Raw genomic sequence first — 17544 nt, 5'->3', positions numbered from 1 at the left:
GAAACTGTCATCCTAACAATATAAGTTTTCCAAAATTCTGATTATCACTTGAAAGCCCAAATTCTACTATTGGCAACAAAATTACTAGTTGTTTTTCTTAAAGTGACAAGCTCACCTCATTAAAAAAAAAAAAAAGTCAAATGCCAAGAATTAGTAACTATAGTCTGTGTATCAGTTGTTCTTCTACATTAAAATTCTATGAAAAGTAGCTAGTTCGGCTGGCAACTCAAAAAAAGCACACATGCTTTTTCTTGAGAAAGCTATTGTATTTTAATTATGCAACAGATGTGATTTATGCATTCTCATTTTGTCACACAGATTATTAAAAATAATTGTACTCAAGGGCTGAAATTTAATATAAAATAATGCTAACTGCTTTATCAAGTGCATTCTTAAGTGGAGCTTAAAAATATGTCCTTAAATGCTGTGTCTTTGATTTGTGCTAAGGTGCCTGAAATTCTACCCACCATTGCTTTGTTACCATCATTGCAAATGCCAACACACCGAAAAAGCCAAATAGTGTCTTGGTATTACTATAAAAATTGCTTGACCTCACTTGACCCCTGGAAAACTCTTGAGCAATCTCAAGTGTTCATGGACTATACTGTGAGAACTGGTGGATTAGAGAAAGAGTCAGGTACAGATTATGAAGTCAGGCTTGAAAGCAAGGCAAAGATTACTAATAGCCTGATGTGACTTCATTTTGAAAGAATTGCTATGGCCTGTGCTTTGTGAATAGTATTCAGATGGGAGTGAGCATACAAAGTAGAAATGATAATTTCAGTCAGAGGCTATTTTAATAGTCCAAGAAAGAGATGATGGTAACTTGAACTAAGATAATAACAAAGGAGAAAGTAAGAAGTTGGATTTGGGATATATTTGAAGTAGAGCTAACATGTTTTCTTCATTGATTAATGTTGAGTATAAAAGGAAGAGAGAAATCAAAGATGTTATCAAGGTGATTAGAATGAAAAACAGTGTGAGAATTAGTGGCATTTGTTGAGATGAGGAAGCCTGAAAGAGGAACATGTTTAAAAGAGGAAAGTAAGAATTCAGTATTGTTTTCATTGAATTTGGGATGACAGTGAGACATTTAAAAGGAGCTAAGTATGCAGTCTGAAGTTCAAAGCAGAGATTCAGGATAGAGTTATAGATATGGGAGTCAACACCATATAGATGGTATTTGAAATTGTAGGGCTGAGTGAAAATCAATAGAGAAAAGAACAAGGAAAAGTGAAGAAAAGACTTCTGAGACCTGAAGCATAGGAAAGGTAATCCCATAATTTATTATCATACCTGAGACACTTTCTGATAGTGAAACAAGGCACTGAAAATAATTCAAAACACATATTTTAGCATATGTATTTCTTAACTGACAAATTGATTTTATCAATCAACATCAAATTGATGTTTATACAAAAATAATTCTATGCAAAATGACTTCCAAAATAAACTTCTAAAACATTAATATAACATATTAAGTACATTAAAACAAAATTTAAAATGTTTTTAACATATTTATTATCAGAAAAATTAAAAAGAACATAAGCAGAATAGTTATTTTTTATAATTTTCATATGTTTGAATAAATATAGCCTTATTCTCTAATGTTGTAGCAATGGCATTTTCTGAAAAATTTTCATCTTCTGCAACTAAAACTTTGGCCACAGTCTTCTTAAAGTAACTTCTAATAAAATAACTTCAAAGAATCTGTGTCTTCTGATTTTCATGTAACAAACATGACTATAGCTCCTGGAATTTGTAAATATCAGCATATATATTATGCATGTTACATATTTAAAACAACTTTCCTGAGACGTGTAAATTCAGTATTTATTTTTCTTTGAACATGCACTTTTTAAAAGCCTTTTGTTGCTACAAGGGATTATTGCAAAGGATTGTAAGGTCATGACAATAAAATTAATAATTACAGATTTATATCATCCAGTTAATGACAAGATTACTGTAGCGAGAGGATTTGTCCTGCTCTCTATAGCTCTACAGAAAGACTACCTAGCTTATATTTCTCACACATTAATTTCAAAACCAGTCATTCTTCAGAAGGATCCTGACTTTGGTGACCCAGCAGTGTTGTAAATCCCTTGAGCTGAGGCATGGGTCGTGGATGATAGGAGCAGCAGTGTCCAGTTGCTCTTCTATTCCATAAGATTAGAGGAGATTAGCCATCTCTGGCCACTAGTGTCTGAATGCACTTCGTTTTATCAATGAGTACCCACCATGCTGTTCTTAAAATGGAGGTATTGTGTTATATCTGCAAAGGGTCAGGAAAAGAGAGATGGGTTACCATTGATTGCCTTTAGTTTTAGTTATATGATAAGGTGAGAAATATGTTCACTGCATAAGCATCTCACACACAACTAAATGAGACCATGACAGAAGGTAGAAGTAGATGTTGAGGTATACGAACCTATTTAAACTAATTTTAATAGGACTATTAATAATAATGCTTTAAAATAAAATATCCTGGACAAATACTAAACCACAATACAGAAGTCACATGCATGCACCAAAACTATGGTGTGGTGTCATAGAAGCCAAATGAAACAAGTGCTTCTAGAATAGCACTGTGACAAAGACTGGCTTCTAAGAAGTGTGTAAGACCCGTCCTGAGGTCTAATCACTGAATTCGGCAATTTTAACATATTGGTTACTTAATGAAACCAGTTTTTGTGACTAAATGGGCATAAAAGTTCAATAGAAACACATAGAAAAATCCCAAAAACCCACTGACAGAAAAATGGACAAATAAATTGTTGTATATTCAATGAAACATTAGCAACAGTAAACAAAAATAAGCTGCAGCTACCCACAATAATATAAAGAAAAATTTCACAGTATAAAAGTGAGTGGGCGAGTTAAGTCCCAAAAGTATTGCATAGTGCATGATAGCATTTTAATGAGGTTAAAATATGTTTTTTATTACATAATGTATAGAAGATTCAGTATGCCTGTTACCTCTGGTGGGGGAGTTGTAGGGGAATGAAATATAGGAGAATCACATATTTAGGTGTAAGTTATTGTTAATGTTCTATTTATGTGTTAGGTGGTAATTTCAGGATGCTAAATAAGGGAGAGGAGAGTGAGGAAGAGAAGAGGAAGAAAAAATTACAGAAGAGAAAATTTTCCTTTTCTTCCTGAAAAAAAATCAGTCTAAAATTCTATCAGCAGAGCTGATCCAGGTAGACATCCACAGAGGAAAGGAGTGCTGAGGAGCTGCAGTGACCCAGGAGGGGATTCAGAGTGGCAGGAGAAGACTATATCAATGGAAGGGTGTTATGGACTGAACATTTGTGTCTGCTCCCAAATTCATATGTTGAAGCACCCCAGTGTGCATTTGGAGTTGGGCCCTATAAGGTCATACAGGTGGGGCCCTGATTCAACTAGGATCCGTGTCCTTATAAGTAGGCTTGCCAACCTTGTCAAGATCATAAAGTCAAGAAAAGAATGAAGAACCATTCCCATTTGAAGTAGACTGAAAAGACATGACAATTTAAGGCAACCTATTATTCTGGATTTGATCTTTTGGTTATAAATATTATTTGGACAATTGATGAAACCTGATTGGTGTCTGAGGATTAGCTCATAGTGTACTGCTAATTTAGATGGATGTTTTGGGTTATACAGGAGAATATCTTTGCTTGTAGGAAATGTACACTACAGTATTCAGGAGTCATGGGCCTCAGGTCAACGAGGTATTCTTAAATGATTCAGGAAAAATGTTACTTGTCCTGTTCTTGAAACTCTTTGACAAGTTTAAAATTGTTTCAAAAAGTTTTTAAAAAGAAAAGAGAGAAAAGGAATTTGAGAAAGTAGTGACAGCAAGTACAAACCACTCATTCAAGATACACTTCTACAAAACAGCAACAAAACCAACAAAAAACCCCAAAATACCATAGCAAGAGGGATATGTGGAATCAGGGGAAGATTCTTTTAAGGTGGGTATTGGGTATATCTATTGTGTTTGTAAGCTACTGGGAGTGATGCAGTAGAGAATAAAATTGTATTATTGAGTAAAGAGGGACAGAGTTGTAGCAACAAAGCCCTTGAGTAGATGAGAAGGATGGGATTCGGGTACAGGAGCAGGAGTTGCCAATATTTAGAAGCATAGAAAATTAATCTACTGAAAGCAAGAGAAGATGAAATCTATCAGTCTGGAGGCAAGTAAATTTGTAGATTTAATCATGGGAGGATAGGGAGGTTCTTTGTTCTATTTTGTCGGTGACATATCAATTTGTCAGGCAAGGGAGAAAGGACAAAAGAAGTTGATTATGATATGGATCGTGAAATATAAGCTGGATAAAAAGAGAAATAAGGAGATAATTAGGATGGTGGGCCATGGAAAGGTGATGGGGTTAATGGATTGGAGGTTTTGATGGGATAAAGTACCTGAGAGATGTGCTGGAGAACAGAAGTAGGAAATTAAGGATAAGTATCGGAGAGTAGGATGTTTGAAAATAAGATACTCATCCTATTTAGTTGTGTTTCATATTAATATCAGAAATGACTTAGTTCAATTACCTTAGGACTGAAGATTTATTAGTGTCAGAAATGATATGGATAGATCAGAATAAAAACAGTTTGGGAACAGTATTGGACACAGAACTGTAAAGATAGTGATTCTTAGGAACATCATCCAGAAAGACACTGAGATACAGGAGAATCAAATCCTTTTCAGTTTTCTTTTTCTTTTTCTCTTTTTTTTAGATTCATATTTTAATCAAATGTATAAAGAAGGGATTTAGAAATCATAAAATGAGTGGATTTAAAAGCACAGCCAGTAGATTTCAAAAGCCTTATGCAATATGACAGGAATATATTCAGCCATTTTACTACCCTTAATTATCTGTCCCTATTAGGAATGGATTTGTGTTACTGAGAAAAGTCTGTGGCATTTCTTAATGGTTGCTGAAAAAAAGATAAATAAAAATGAGGAAACAAAGTCATTTAGATAATGTCCATTTTGAGGCAGCTTAAACAATATATATACGTTTTCACCTGTTTTCAAGATCTAAGAATCTTTTATCATTGCAGAAATATGTGGAAATCTTTATAACAATGTGAAATATCAAAAATAATTTATATTCTACGACATTAATGACAAAGAATATGTTTGGTGAAATAAACTTGGGTCACTCTGCCATTGTTCTGCTTTCAGTAGAGAGCACAGGTCACCAACTGGGTACTTTTCTGGTCTGGGAAGTAAGTGGAAAAAGAACAATGAATAATTATTTTTGATGACCTCTGAGACTATATGTAAGTGGCTAAAGACATGAGTATTTCATCTATTGTTTTAAAATAATTAAGTCACAGGGCTCAGTTGGTTAAGCGACTGCCTTCGGCTCAGGTCATAATCCTGGAGTCCTGGGATCGACTCCCACATCAGGCTCCCTGCTCAGCAGGGAGTCTGCTTCTCCCTCTGACCCTCCCCCCTCTCATGCGCTCTCTATCTCATTCTCTCTTGCAAATAAATAAATAAAATTTTAAAAATAAATAAATTAATTAATTAATTAATTAATTAAAATAATTAAGTCACAGAACATTGGTGGTGAAATATGCACATTTTAAATGAGTTTTAGAGTGCTTGTTTACTCCAGATTAACCTTTAATGTGTTCTCAATTCCTCTCTTCCTTTCTTTTGGTCATGGTTCCTTAAATGTACCTCCCATTTTCCAAAGAACTCTGCCATTGTTTGTTTCTTTTATTTTTATAGAGCTTTAATCGAGTTTTTAAAATTTCTGTTTGTTCTATTATGCTCTAGAACATCAGCACAAATAGGTGTAAAAGCTAGTTTTAGAGATCATTTTTCTAAATTAAATTTATAGCTCTTAAGTCCAGAGTTTATGGAATTATAGTGGAGAACCAGCTGTTAGAAAGACAAATAAAGCCCTCTGAACTTGTATGGTTGTTTCCATGTTAGGGGCTATCAAAATCATCTTAGAGACAAAGATTGAAAACAAGTACCAGGCACTCAATCTCTCTTCTCTAAAATAGATTTAATTTAATAAGATTAAAGAATGGCTCAATCTGAGCAATAAGTTCCTAACTTCCTAAAATATAAATGTATTGCTTTTTAAAATAAATATATGATGCATAGCTTACATATAGGAAAATATACAACCTTAATTACAATTCATGAATTTTGACAAATATATACATATTTAAGCAATACCCAATGAAGATAAAGTACATTTCTATCACCCCAAAAGATTCCTCATGCTTTTTCCTGTCAACCATCCCCCTTACCATAGAGAAAACCATTGGCTTCTATCATTCGATTAGTTTTGCCTGTACCCAAATTTCATATAAACACAAGCATTCATTAGTAAGCTAGTATGTCTAATCTCTTTTCCTAAATATTGCAGCAATGCAGTTTATTCAAGTTGTTTTGTGTAGCAGCAGTTTGCTCTTTCTTATTGTGCAGTATCCATTATGTGAATATACCACTCTTTATCCCCAACTGTATGTTAGACAGCATTTGGATTTTTTCCTATTTGGAGCTATTAGGAATAAGGCTGCTGTGAGAATTCTTATGCAAGCCTTTTGACAGACATATGCATTCATTTATCCTGGGTCTATACCAAAGAGTAAGATTGCTGAGTCATAGAGCAGGTGTATATTTAGCTTTAGTGATCCTGGAAAGTTTTCCACTTGGCTGTACCATGTTACATTCCTACCAACCGTGTAGAGTTTCCATTTCTCTACATCATAGCCAGAACTTGGTTTTGTCTCTGTTTAATTTAATCACCCTGTGAGTCTGAAGCGATATTTCATTGTGGTTTTACTTTTTTTTTTTTTTAAAGATTTTATTTATTTATTTGACAGAGAGAGACACAGCGAGAGAGGGAACGCAAGCAGGGGGAGGGGGAGAGGGAGAACCAGGCTTCCCGCGGAGCAGGGAGCCTGATGTGGGACTCCATCCCAGGACCCTGGGATCATGACCTGAGCCGAAGGCAGACGCTTAATGACTGAGCCACCCAGGTGCCTCATTATGGTTTTAATTTGTATCTCCCTGATAACAGGGTCAGGACTAGGATAAGACAAGTGAAATAATAACTTACGTATAAAATTTAAGAGGAAGGACACTTAAAAATTCAGTAATCAAGAGAAATAATATTTAATGAAGTAGTTTGAAAAATAAAAATGCAAATAACCCATGAGAAACAAAATATCAAAAATTTAAGTAAGTCTGCACTATGCTTACAAAGATAGGGAAAATCCTTTATATTTTGCCAATTAGTGTAAGGTTAGATGTAGACCTTTGGTAGGAAGTCTGGTAATCAGATCAGATCAATTTTCTTCTATTCCTAGTTTTTATGCATCTAACGAGATGATCATATGGTTGGTCTTCTTTCTTGATTATTAACTGATACTAAAATTTTAAACCAAACTTATTTTCTATTAATAAGCCCAATGCCATTGTGGTATGTTAACCTATTCATATAGGGTTCATTTTTAAAAGATTTGTATAGAATTTATGCCCCTGTGTTTCTAAGAGCGATCACTTGTGATTTTTCTTTTTTGTCAGATTTTGGTATCAAGATCATGCTAATGTCATAAAATGAGATGGTAGTGTTACCATTTTTCTCTATTTTCTGGAGGAATTTGTGTAACATTGGTACTATTTCTTCCTTAAATATTGGGAAAAATTGACTACTGAAGGTAGTCACTAACCTTGAAAATGTCTTCAGAATCAACTTTTTTACAGATATGGTATATTCAATTTTTCTATTTCATCTTGTATTGGCTTTGATAAAACATGTTTCCAGTGAATTTTTCCATTTTATTTATGCTATCAAATTTATTTGCACATAGGTATCTATATTACCTTATTGGTTTGATGTCCACAGGATTTATAGTGATATCTCTGTTTCATTTCTGATATTGACAACTTGCGTTTCCTTTTCTGTTCTTTTCTATACCAGTCTTGCTATAGTTTCATTAATTTTACTGCATTTTTTTTAAAAGAACAAGTTTTAGCTTCTTTGTTGAGTTTCTCTATTGTATGTCTTCTTTGCATTCCAATTTTTTTTCTTGAATCTTTATATTTTATTCCATTTTGATGATTTAATCTGATGCCTCTTACACTTCTTGAGATTGTTGGTTTTCAACATTTTTTTTCTTTTCTCATATATGCATTAAGAGCCATAAATTTCCTCTTAACCACTGCTTCAGCTGTATCTCTAAAATTTGATGTGCCTGTTTTTTTAAACTCTTTTATTTAAAAATATTTCAAATTATTATTGTGATTACTCTGGTAACCTACAGGTTATTTAAAAGTTTAAAGCTGCTTAACTTTCAACCTTCTAGGATTTTCTAACAGAATAGTTTTTGATTATTAGTGTAATTGTACTATAATCAGAGCTTATGATCTATTATTCCATTCCTTTGACATTTGTTAGGACTTGCTCTGTGATCTTTCATGTAGTCTATTTTGGTAGAGGATCCATGTGTCTATGTGTATTTGAAAAGAATGTTGATCTACAGTTGTAGGAGGTGGTATTCTGTATGAGTCAATTAAGTCAAATTATTTCATCATGCTGCTCTAATCTTCTATATTTTTTATTGATTTTGAAATTGCTTGTTCTGTTACTGAGGCAAAGGGTTCAGATCTCTAATAATGATTATGGATTTATCTATTTTTCCTTTTATTCTCTTTTTATTTCATATATTTTGATATTATTATTATTACTATTATTATTATTATTTTAGAGAGAAAGAAAAAGCATGAGCAGAGGAGGGACAACAAGAGTGTCCCACTTGAGATCAAGACTTGATTTCACGACCCTGAGATCATGACCTGAGCCAAAATTAAGAGTCAGACGCTTAACCCAACCGAGCCACCCAGGCACTCCTATTTTGATATTTTTAGATGCATGCATATTTATGATTTCATTCCTTCTAGTTAAATTGACACTTTTATCATTATAAAATCTCCCTCTTTATTTCTAGAAACACTTCTCACTTTAAAATCTGATTTTTCTGATAGTAATATAGACACGCCACCATTTTATTAGTTAGTGATTTCTTAGTACAGTCAATTCTGGTTATTCTATAAAGTCACTGTGACTTTAAATATTAAATGTTAAATAATTGAATTTAACATTAAATTATTGCTTTTATGGACAATACAGAGTTAGCTTTCTGGGAGGCTTTGGTCACAGCATTTTTATCAACTGATCACTATATAACTGATCACTTCATTGTTTCATGTATATTTCTCTTTAAAGACTCCTTATTTGGGCGCCTGGGTGGCTCAGTTGGTTAGGCGACTGCCTTCGGCTCAGGTCATGATCCTGGAGTCCCGGGATCGAGTCCCACATCGGGCTCCCTGCTCAGCAGGGAGTCTGCTTCTCCCTCTGACCCTCCCCCCTCTCATGCTCTCTCTATCTCATTCTCTCTCTCAAATAAATGGATAAAATCTTTAAAAAATAAAAAAATAAAAAAATAAAGACTCCTTATTTAATACATATTTACCTTTGAACAATATCGGTTTGAAATGCATGAGTCCAGCGATAAACAGATTTTTCTCAATAAATATATTGGAAACATTTTTGGAGATTTGCAGTAATTTGGAAAAACTCACAAACCCATCCTGTAGCCTAGAAATATTGAAAAAATTAAGAAAAAGTTATGTCATGAATACATGAAACATATGTGGATACTAGTCTATTTTATCACTTATGACCACAAAATGTATATAAATATTTTATAAAAAGTAAAATTTCTCAAAACTTGTGCACACACTTATTGACCATACATAGTGCCATCGACCGTCGAGAGAAATGTAAAGAAAGGTAAAGATGCAGTAGTAAAACATAACTGCATGATATTAATCTGTAGTACATACATACTACCATACTAATTTTTTGTAGCCACCTCCTGTTGCTATTATGATGTTGTGAGCATTTGCTTAAAATGCCATGTGACGCTAATCATCTCCATGTGATCAGTTCGTCTCTCCAGTAAGTTGCGTATCACAGTAAAAAGTGATGTCCCATGGTCTCTGGCATTTTTTCATTGTGCTTAGTGCAACACCATAAACCTTAAATAAGACCATAGGACCCATGCACTAGTGATGCTGGAAGTTCTCCTAAGAAGCAAAGTCATAACATTACAAGAAAAAGTTGAGTTGCTTGATATGTACTATAGATTGAGGTCTGCAGACGCAGTTCCTGCCATTGCAAGGTAAATGAATTCAACATAAAAACCGTTGTAAAAAAAAAAAAGAAAGAAAGATAAAGGAGAGGAAATTTGTGAAGCAATCACTGCAGCTACACCAGCAGGTACAAAAACATTGCACTTTTTGCAAAATACCTTGCTATCTTTTGTTAAAAATGCAGCTTTTAAGTGAGCACAGGATTGCTATATGAAAGGCATAACTATAGACTCTAATAAAATTTGAGAAAAGTGAATTCATTATATGACAACTTAAGCAAAAGGAAGGTGAAGGATCTAAAAGCTGGAGAATTTAATGTTAGCAAGAGGATGGTTTGATAATTTGGGGAAGATGTTTGGCTTTAAAAATGTCAAGATAACAGGACCAAGAGGCTGCAGAGGAGTTCCCAGATGCCATTAAGAAAAGCATTGGAAGAGTATTTGTCTGAACAGGTTTTTAATGCAGACAAAAAATACCCTATTCTGGAAAAGAGTGTCACAAGACATTTATCAGTAAGGACGAGAAGCAAGCAATTAAGGCAAGAAGGCAATTAAGGCAAGAAGGAATAGGTTGAATCTCCTGTTTGTGTAAATGCAGCTGGGTTTGAAATCAAAATTGTCCTTATCTATAAAGCTGCTAACACTTAAGCCTTGAAGGGAAAAGATAAATACCAGCTGCCAGTCTTTTGGCTGTATAACAAGAAGGCCTGGACAACAAGAACCCTTTTCCTGGATTGGTTCCATTGATGTATTGTTCCTGAAGTCAGGAAGTCAGAAAGTACCTTGCCAGTAAGAGACTGCTCTTTAAAGCTCTTTCAATACTGTACAACCTTCCAGGCCACCCAGAACCCCATGAGTTCAACACCAAAGGTGCTGACGTGGTCTACTTGCCCCTAAGCACAAGATGTCTAATTAAGCCTCTAGATCCGGGAGTCATAAGGACCATTAAGGCTCATTACATACGGTACCCTGTGGAAAGGATTGTCAATGCTATGGAAGAGAACTCTGATAGAACATCATGAAAGTCTGTAAGGATTACATGATTGAAGAAAACATTTCAATAGTAAGAGTCCCTCCAGTTCATTTGACTGTCATCACCACATACACCAAGGATTGGCTAGTCACCGAAAAGCTGTGTTTCAGCAGGATTAACAGAAGATGTTATATTTATGCTATATTGTATTATGAAGCTCCTACTGCAAGAAACACCACACAAACATGCTTTTCTTGTTGTCCAACATCAACACATCAAAAATGAGGTTAACATTAATATTATATAAAACCCACAAAACAATCTTGTGTACTTAAAAAATCTCCTTTAAACCATACCTTAATTGCAGAAGTAAATTATAAAATGTTTGTATAATACTGAGCAGTTACTGTAATTAAATTGTAATAATTGTAATGTAATTATGCTGTCAGATTAGATTGATACAAAATTAATTTCACTTTGTGAAATGATTTGGATGCATTTAAGCCTTTTCTATTCTCTGAAACAGAAATTTTCTGACTCTTGATATTTTAAGAACAGATCTAAAACTACCATGGTGAGATAACTCTAAAGAGTAGTGTGGGAGAGAAGCAGAAGGGTATAACTAGTTAATCATTACTGATTTGTAAGCATTTCTTCCATGGTTATTCACATTTTCTTCTTTGAGTCCATTTTGCAATTCATAATTTTATAAAGAATGTGTTATTAGAATTTTTTTAGAATTCTTTTTTATATAGATTTGTCTGTTATTCTCAAATGTATATGCATATGTACTTTAATTATGAAAGCAATAAAATCTATCATAATAAATTTAAAAATACATTACAAAAATAAAAATGTTACCATTAAACTCAAATACGCAAAGGGAACCATTGTTAAACTGTATCAATCCAGTAATATCCATTTAATCTAGCCATCTGAAAGAGTTAATATATGTATTGATTCTTTCTTCCACTTTATACTGTTGATTTTTTGGTAAAGATTTTATTTTTAAGTAATCTCTACACCCAACATGGGACTCAAACTTACAACCTCAAGATCAAGAGTCTCATGCTTTACTGACTGAGCCAGCCAGGCACCCTTAACTTTATATAGTTGTGGGTTTGGGTTGAAAAGGTAAGTTCTAACACGATGCGTTCAATGTAATAATGTTTAAGAATTTTTTAAATAATTAAATTATATTATTGAGATATATATATGGATAGGAATTACATTAAACATAAATGAAAGTTATAGTCTTCAAATAAGAAATAATGAAAGACAAAAATGGGATGGGAGGGGAGACTGAGTGGCTCAGTTGGTTAAGCATTTGACTCTGTTTCGGCTCAGGTCATGATCTCATGGGTTGTGAGCTGGAGCTCCACATTGGGCTCAGTGGGGAGTGTGCTTGAGATTCTCTCCTTCTGCCCCCCCTTCCAGTGTGCTCGCACGCTCTCTCTCTCTCTCTCTCAAATAAATAAATAAATCTTTAAAAAACGTGATGGGAATTGTAGGGATTTTTAACTTCTAATTGTAACTTTTTTGTTTTTATTTTTATTTTTAAAGATGAATTCATTTATTTGAAAGAGAGAGAGTGGGCAAGAGGGGGGAGGGGCAGACGGGGAGATTCTTCAAGCAGACTCCCCACTGAGCAGGAAGCCTGATGCAGCTTCAATCTCATGACCCATGAGATCATGACCTGAGCTGAAACCAAGAGTCAGACCCTTAACTGACTGAGCCATCCAGGCTCCCCCTTTCGTTTTTTAGAAGAGGGAAAGAGTTGAAGCAAATATGATAAAGAACGCCACATCTGCCTGACAAGTATTATGTTGCTTTTGTATTTTCCAGATTTTTCTGTTTTTGAAATATTTTATTATTAAAAATATAAATTAAACAAATTTAAAAAACATGTTGAATACACTTTATTCAATATTTTTTACTTTCAAATTCAACAATGTCTCCCTTTAAAATTCTAACACTCCATCCACTTTCATGGAGTTTTATTTTGGTAACTCTTTTAGTTGGATGGGTATTTTGTTTTGGGGTTTTTGGGTTTTTTTTTCCATTTTCTTGTTTGGCCACTAAGAAAAGTCTTTAGGCTGAGAAATTGTTCCTCTCAGTACACTTTTAGAAAATTCCAGTTTTGGGGGTGCTTGGGTGGTTCAGTCAGCGAAGACACTGACCCTTGGTTTTGGCTCAGGTCATGATCTCAGGATCACAGGATTGAGCTCCACATTTGGACTCCACACTCAGTACAGAGTCTGCTGGATATTCTCTCCTTCTCCCTCAGCCCCTCCCCCCCTCTCTAAAATAAATAAAATCTTTAAAAAAAAAGAAAATTCTAACTTTTTAGCATGCAGTATTCTTCCTATCATATATCCATATCTATCTATCAATTGATAGATAAGGCTATAGATATATATAATTTATTTTTATATTCACTTGTTTATTTTGATTTGATATATGTATATATTGAAAAATTTCACCACAATGAGTCTAGTTAGCATTCATCACCGCACATAATTACAGTTTTTTTGTGTGTGTTAAAAACTTTTAAGATCTACCCTCTTAGCAAATTTCAAATATATAATTTCATATTATTAACTATAGTCACCATGTTGTACATTACACACCCAGGACTTATTTCTTTTATAACTAGACATATATATTTGACCAACTTTACCCACTTTATCCATTCTCCAATCCCCACTTCTGGCAATCACCGATCTGTTCTCTGTATTTAAGAGCTTGGGGTTTTTTGGTGGTGGTGGTGGTTTATTCGTTTGTTTTAGCTTCCACATATAAGTGAGATCATACAGTATTTGTCCCTTTCTCTCTGACTTATCTCATTTAGTGAAATGTCCTCAAGGTCCATCTATGCTGTTGCAAGTGACAGCCTTTTTTATGGCAGGATAGCATTCCATTGTGTGTGTGTGTGTATGTGTGTGTTTGTGTGTACGTGTATCACATTTTTTCCTCATTCATCCATCAGTGGACACAGGCTTTTTCATGTTTTGTTATTAAAAATAATGCTTCAAGAAACATAGGGAGGGTGTGCATATAGCTTTTTGAGTTCATGTTTTCACTTCTGGCAGATAAGTACCCAGAAATGGAATTGCTGGATTATATAATAGTTGTATTTTTAGTTTTTTGAGGAACACCCATGTTGTTTTCCATAGTGTCTGCATCAATTTACAATCCGACCAGTGGTACAGAAGTGTTCCTTTTTCTCCACATCTTTACCAACAGTTTTTTCATCTTTTTTATAATAGACATTCAGTAACAGGTATGAAGGGATATCTCATTGTGGTTTTGATTTGCATTTCCCTGATGATGAGTGCTGTTGATCACTTTTTCATGTATTTGTTGGCTATCTGTATGTCTTCTTTGAAAAAAAATATTTTTTTGTTTTGTTTTGTTTTTTAGACAGGGGGAGGGCATCAGGAGATGGAGACAAAGAATCCCAAGCAGGATCCATGCCCAGCATGGAGCCCAACATGGGCCTGATTTCACAACCCTGAGATCATGATCTGAGCTGAAATCAAGAGTTGGATGCTTCACCAACTGAGCCACCCAGCCCCCTTTGAAAAAAATGTTTATCAGATCCTTTGCCTAATATTCAATCAGATTTTTTTTGCTATTGAATTGCATGAGTTCCTTTTGCATTTTGAGTATTAACCCCTTTATATGAATTTATATTTAAATAAATGCCTTACATCTTTTAGATTATTTAGTAAGGACTGGTTATTTCCTAATGTCACTCAAGTTGTCAGATTCTCTATTATACATTCATATATTTTATTTTATTGAGTACTCGCCAAAGTCTTCAAAAATATTAAAAAAAAAAAAAAGAGAGAGAGAATCCCAAATCTTTGCCAAGTAATGTGACAAATTAATGGAAAGCTAATGTAAATGTTAAAGTTGTACAATTTTTGTAACCTCCAGTATTTGTTTTACAATGTTTACTACATTTAAAAAAATCAGAGCAGGGGTACCTGGTTGGCTCAGTCAGTAGAGCATGCACCTCTTGACCTTGGGGTTGTGAGTTCAAACCCCATGTTGTATGTAGACATTACTTAAAAATAAAACCTTTAAAAAAAAAAACCTGAGCACAAAATTCATCAAAAGCCCACAAACACACTAAAAACTAATTTATTCAAAAAATTTTTAAAAAATACAGATGGGAATTTTTGCTATTTAAAAAAACTTTCTCAACTGCACTATCAAATTCTCATTATACCCACACATTCTTCAACACAAATACAAGTGCTTTGACAGGGTTCAGAACAAATCCTCCAAAATGTGCCAAGGGTATGTCTTTGGCATATGGATTATTTTGAGTTGAAGGCAATCAAGACCTAGCAGACTCAAGAAAAACTTTTACCTCAACCTTAAACCACCTAAAATAAATTAGATAAGGGACCTGGCCTAGAAAGAGAGCTATTACTAAGAGATAACTTTTATCTGAATGACCTATCTCTATGGCAGGACAAATATCTAATTCACAAACATCTGTTCTTCTTATCCTGTGAATCACCCTCCTCTCCTTTAAAGTCCCAGGTTTCTATCCCATTCCTTGTCTCAAGATGACATATAAGCCTCAATAGCCTGGCTTGCCCTTGTGCCTCATATTTTTATGGGGTCCCTGAACATATGTAATTCAATTTATTTTTCTCCTGTTGATCTGTTTTATGTTAACATGATTTTTAGACCAGCTAAAGAATTCAGAAAGGTAGAGGAAATTTTTTCCTTCCTCAGCAGTTGGTATAGTCAGCAGAATATTTCACTGACTAGACACTGCTGGCTTTGATGCTGCTACAGCAAAGAGATCTTGGTCTTACAAGTGACAGCAGGAGGTAAGCATTCTTATCATGTCAGGCTCCTGGATCTCTACCTGCAGTGGAAGTGATAGTGGTGAGAATCCTTTTTCTTTTTCTAGATTTAGATTATCAGGAGAGACTATTTGTGGAACAAGTTCCTTGGATATAGTGACTCTGTAAAGTTCTGTTGTAAGTACTCTAGGTTTTTATTGATCCTTTTCCTCCCAGAGATGGTCATTGTTTTTCTTTGTCTCTGCCTGACTGTCATAAGGAGGAAAAACCATAGGGAAAAATGCAGGCCCTATAAGCCCGCTCTTCTACTCAGCCTCACAGACTGGTGAGTTTACTTGTTCTCACTAGACTGGTAAATAGTTTGGAAGCTGATATTCAGAGCTTGATAGGACTTTTTTTTTTTTTTTTTTTTTTTTTTAGTCCTTTTACTCTAAGCTGAAATAAAGCTATGTGCCCAGAGGGAATGAAACAAATTGAGGATAATGTAGTTGGATGGGTAGATCAACCTAGATCATTTAAGTTGCAACCCAATTCCTTGAGAGATTAAAAACAACTGTCCCTAGCTTACAAATATTTGCAAAACCAGAAACACAAACCCAGAAACAATTCAGTCAACCTGTTCTTTCTACCAATCCCAGAACCCCCCCTTCTTTACCTTAGGAGACTTATAAGTATTGCCTTTAGGAAACCAAAGTCGTTTTTGGAGAAACTTGGTTGTTTTCTCTGTGCCTTTGTGAGGTAGATTTTCTACACTCACCTACTCTAGGACCTAAGAGTCATTTTTTGAAATGGAAACTCTAGGGAGAGTTTTCTCATCTGAAGGGGAAAAAAAAGAGAGAGAGAGGGAGAGAGAGAGGGAGTATTTGGAAATTGGACAAAGGAAAAATCTTCTCAACAAATATTAGTAACAGTGAGGTCTCTTTGCATTTGTCTGTATGTGTATGTATGTCTATGCATGTATGTCATAGCTATGTGATACTTTTTCCCCTCTGGATGGCAGTGCTAAAATCGATTTGTAATAGAGCTCTATTTAATTAGCTTAAAATTAAGCATTTATAAATTAAGCATTCCTAATCTCAGATCTATAGTAGGCACTAATCCAGGTGTTTTTCAAGTTCACATGATATAAGATAATTTTTGGTAAATAAAAGCTAGTTTAGGTTCATTGGTTTAATCAATACAGACATATCTTTAGTGTTATCAGCATCAAATAAAATATTTTTATCTTACTTAGGTTTACTAAAACCTAATAAGCTTATGTCATCTCTGTTACAGGATTTATCAGCAAGAAAATAACTTAAGATAATGGTTAGCTGTTTGATAACTCATGAAATAGTCATGACTAATCTAAACATAATTGTTAAGAACAAATGAATTAAATAAATGTAAGATAAAAGTTTATAAATGAACTTTTCAGCAATATTTATTTTATGGTATGTGTAGTTTTCTAAATCTCTTTGATAACTTCCACTCTTAGAATTTTGCTAAGTTAAATTAAATGCTGGGAATACATTTAATGTCTAGATTACTTCCAGTAAGATAAAATACTGAAACATTAATTTCTAA

This window comes from Leptonychotes weddellii, chromosome 12 (genome assembly GCF_054177405.1).
Source record: "Leptonychotes weddellii isolate Sample4059 chromosome 12, ASM5417740v2, whole genome shotgun sequence".
In the NCBI taxonomy this organism is placed as follows: domain Eukaryota; kingdom Metazoa; phylum Chordata; class Mammalia; order Carnivora; family Phocidae; genus Leptonychotes; species Leptonychotes weddellii.
The sequence above is the reverse complement of the archived record's forward strand: the minus strand, read 5'-3'. Positions refer to the sequence as shown.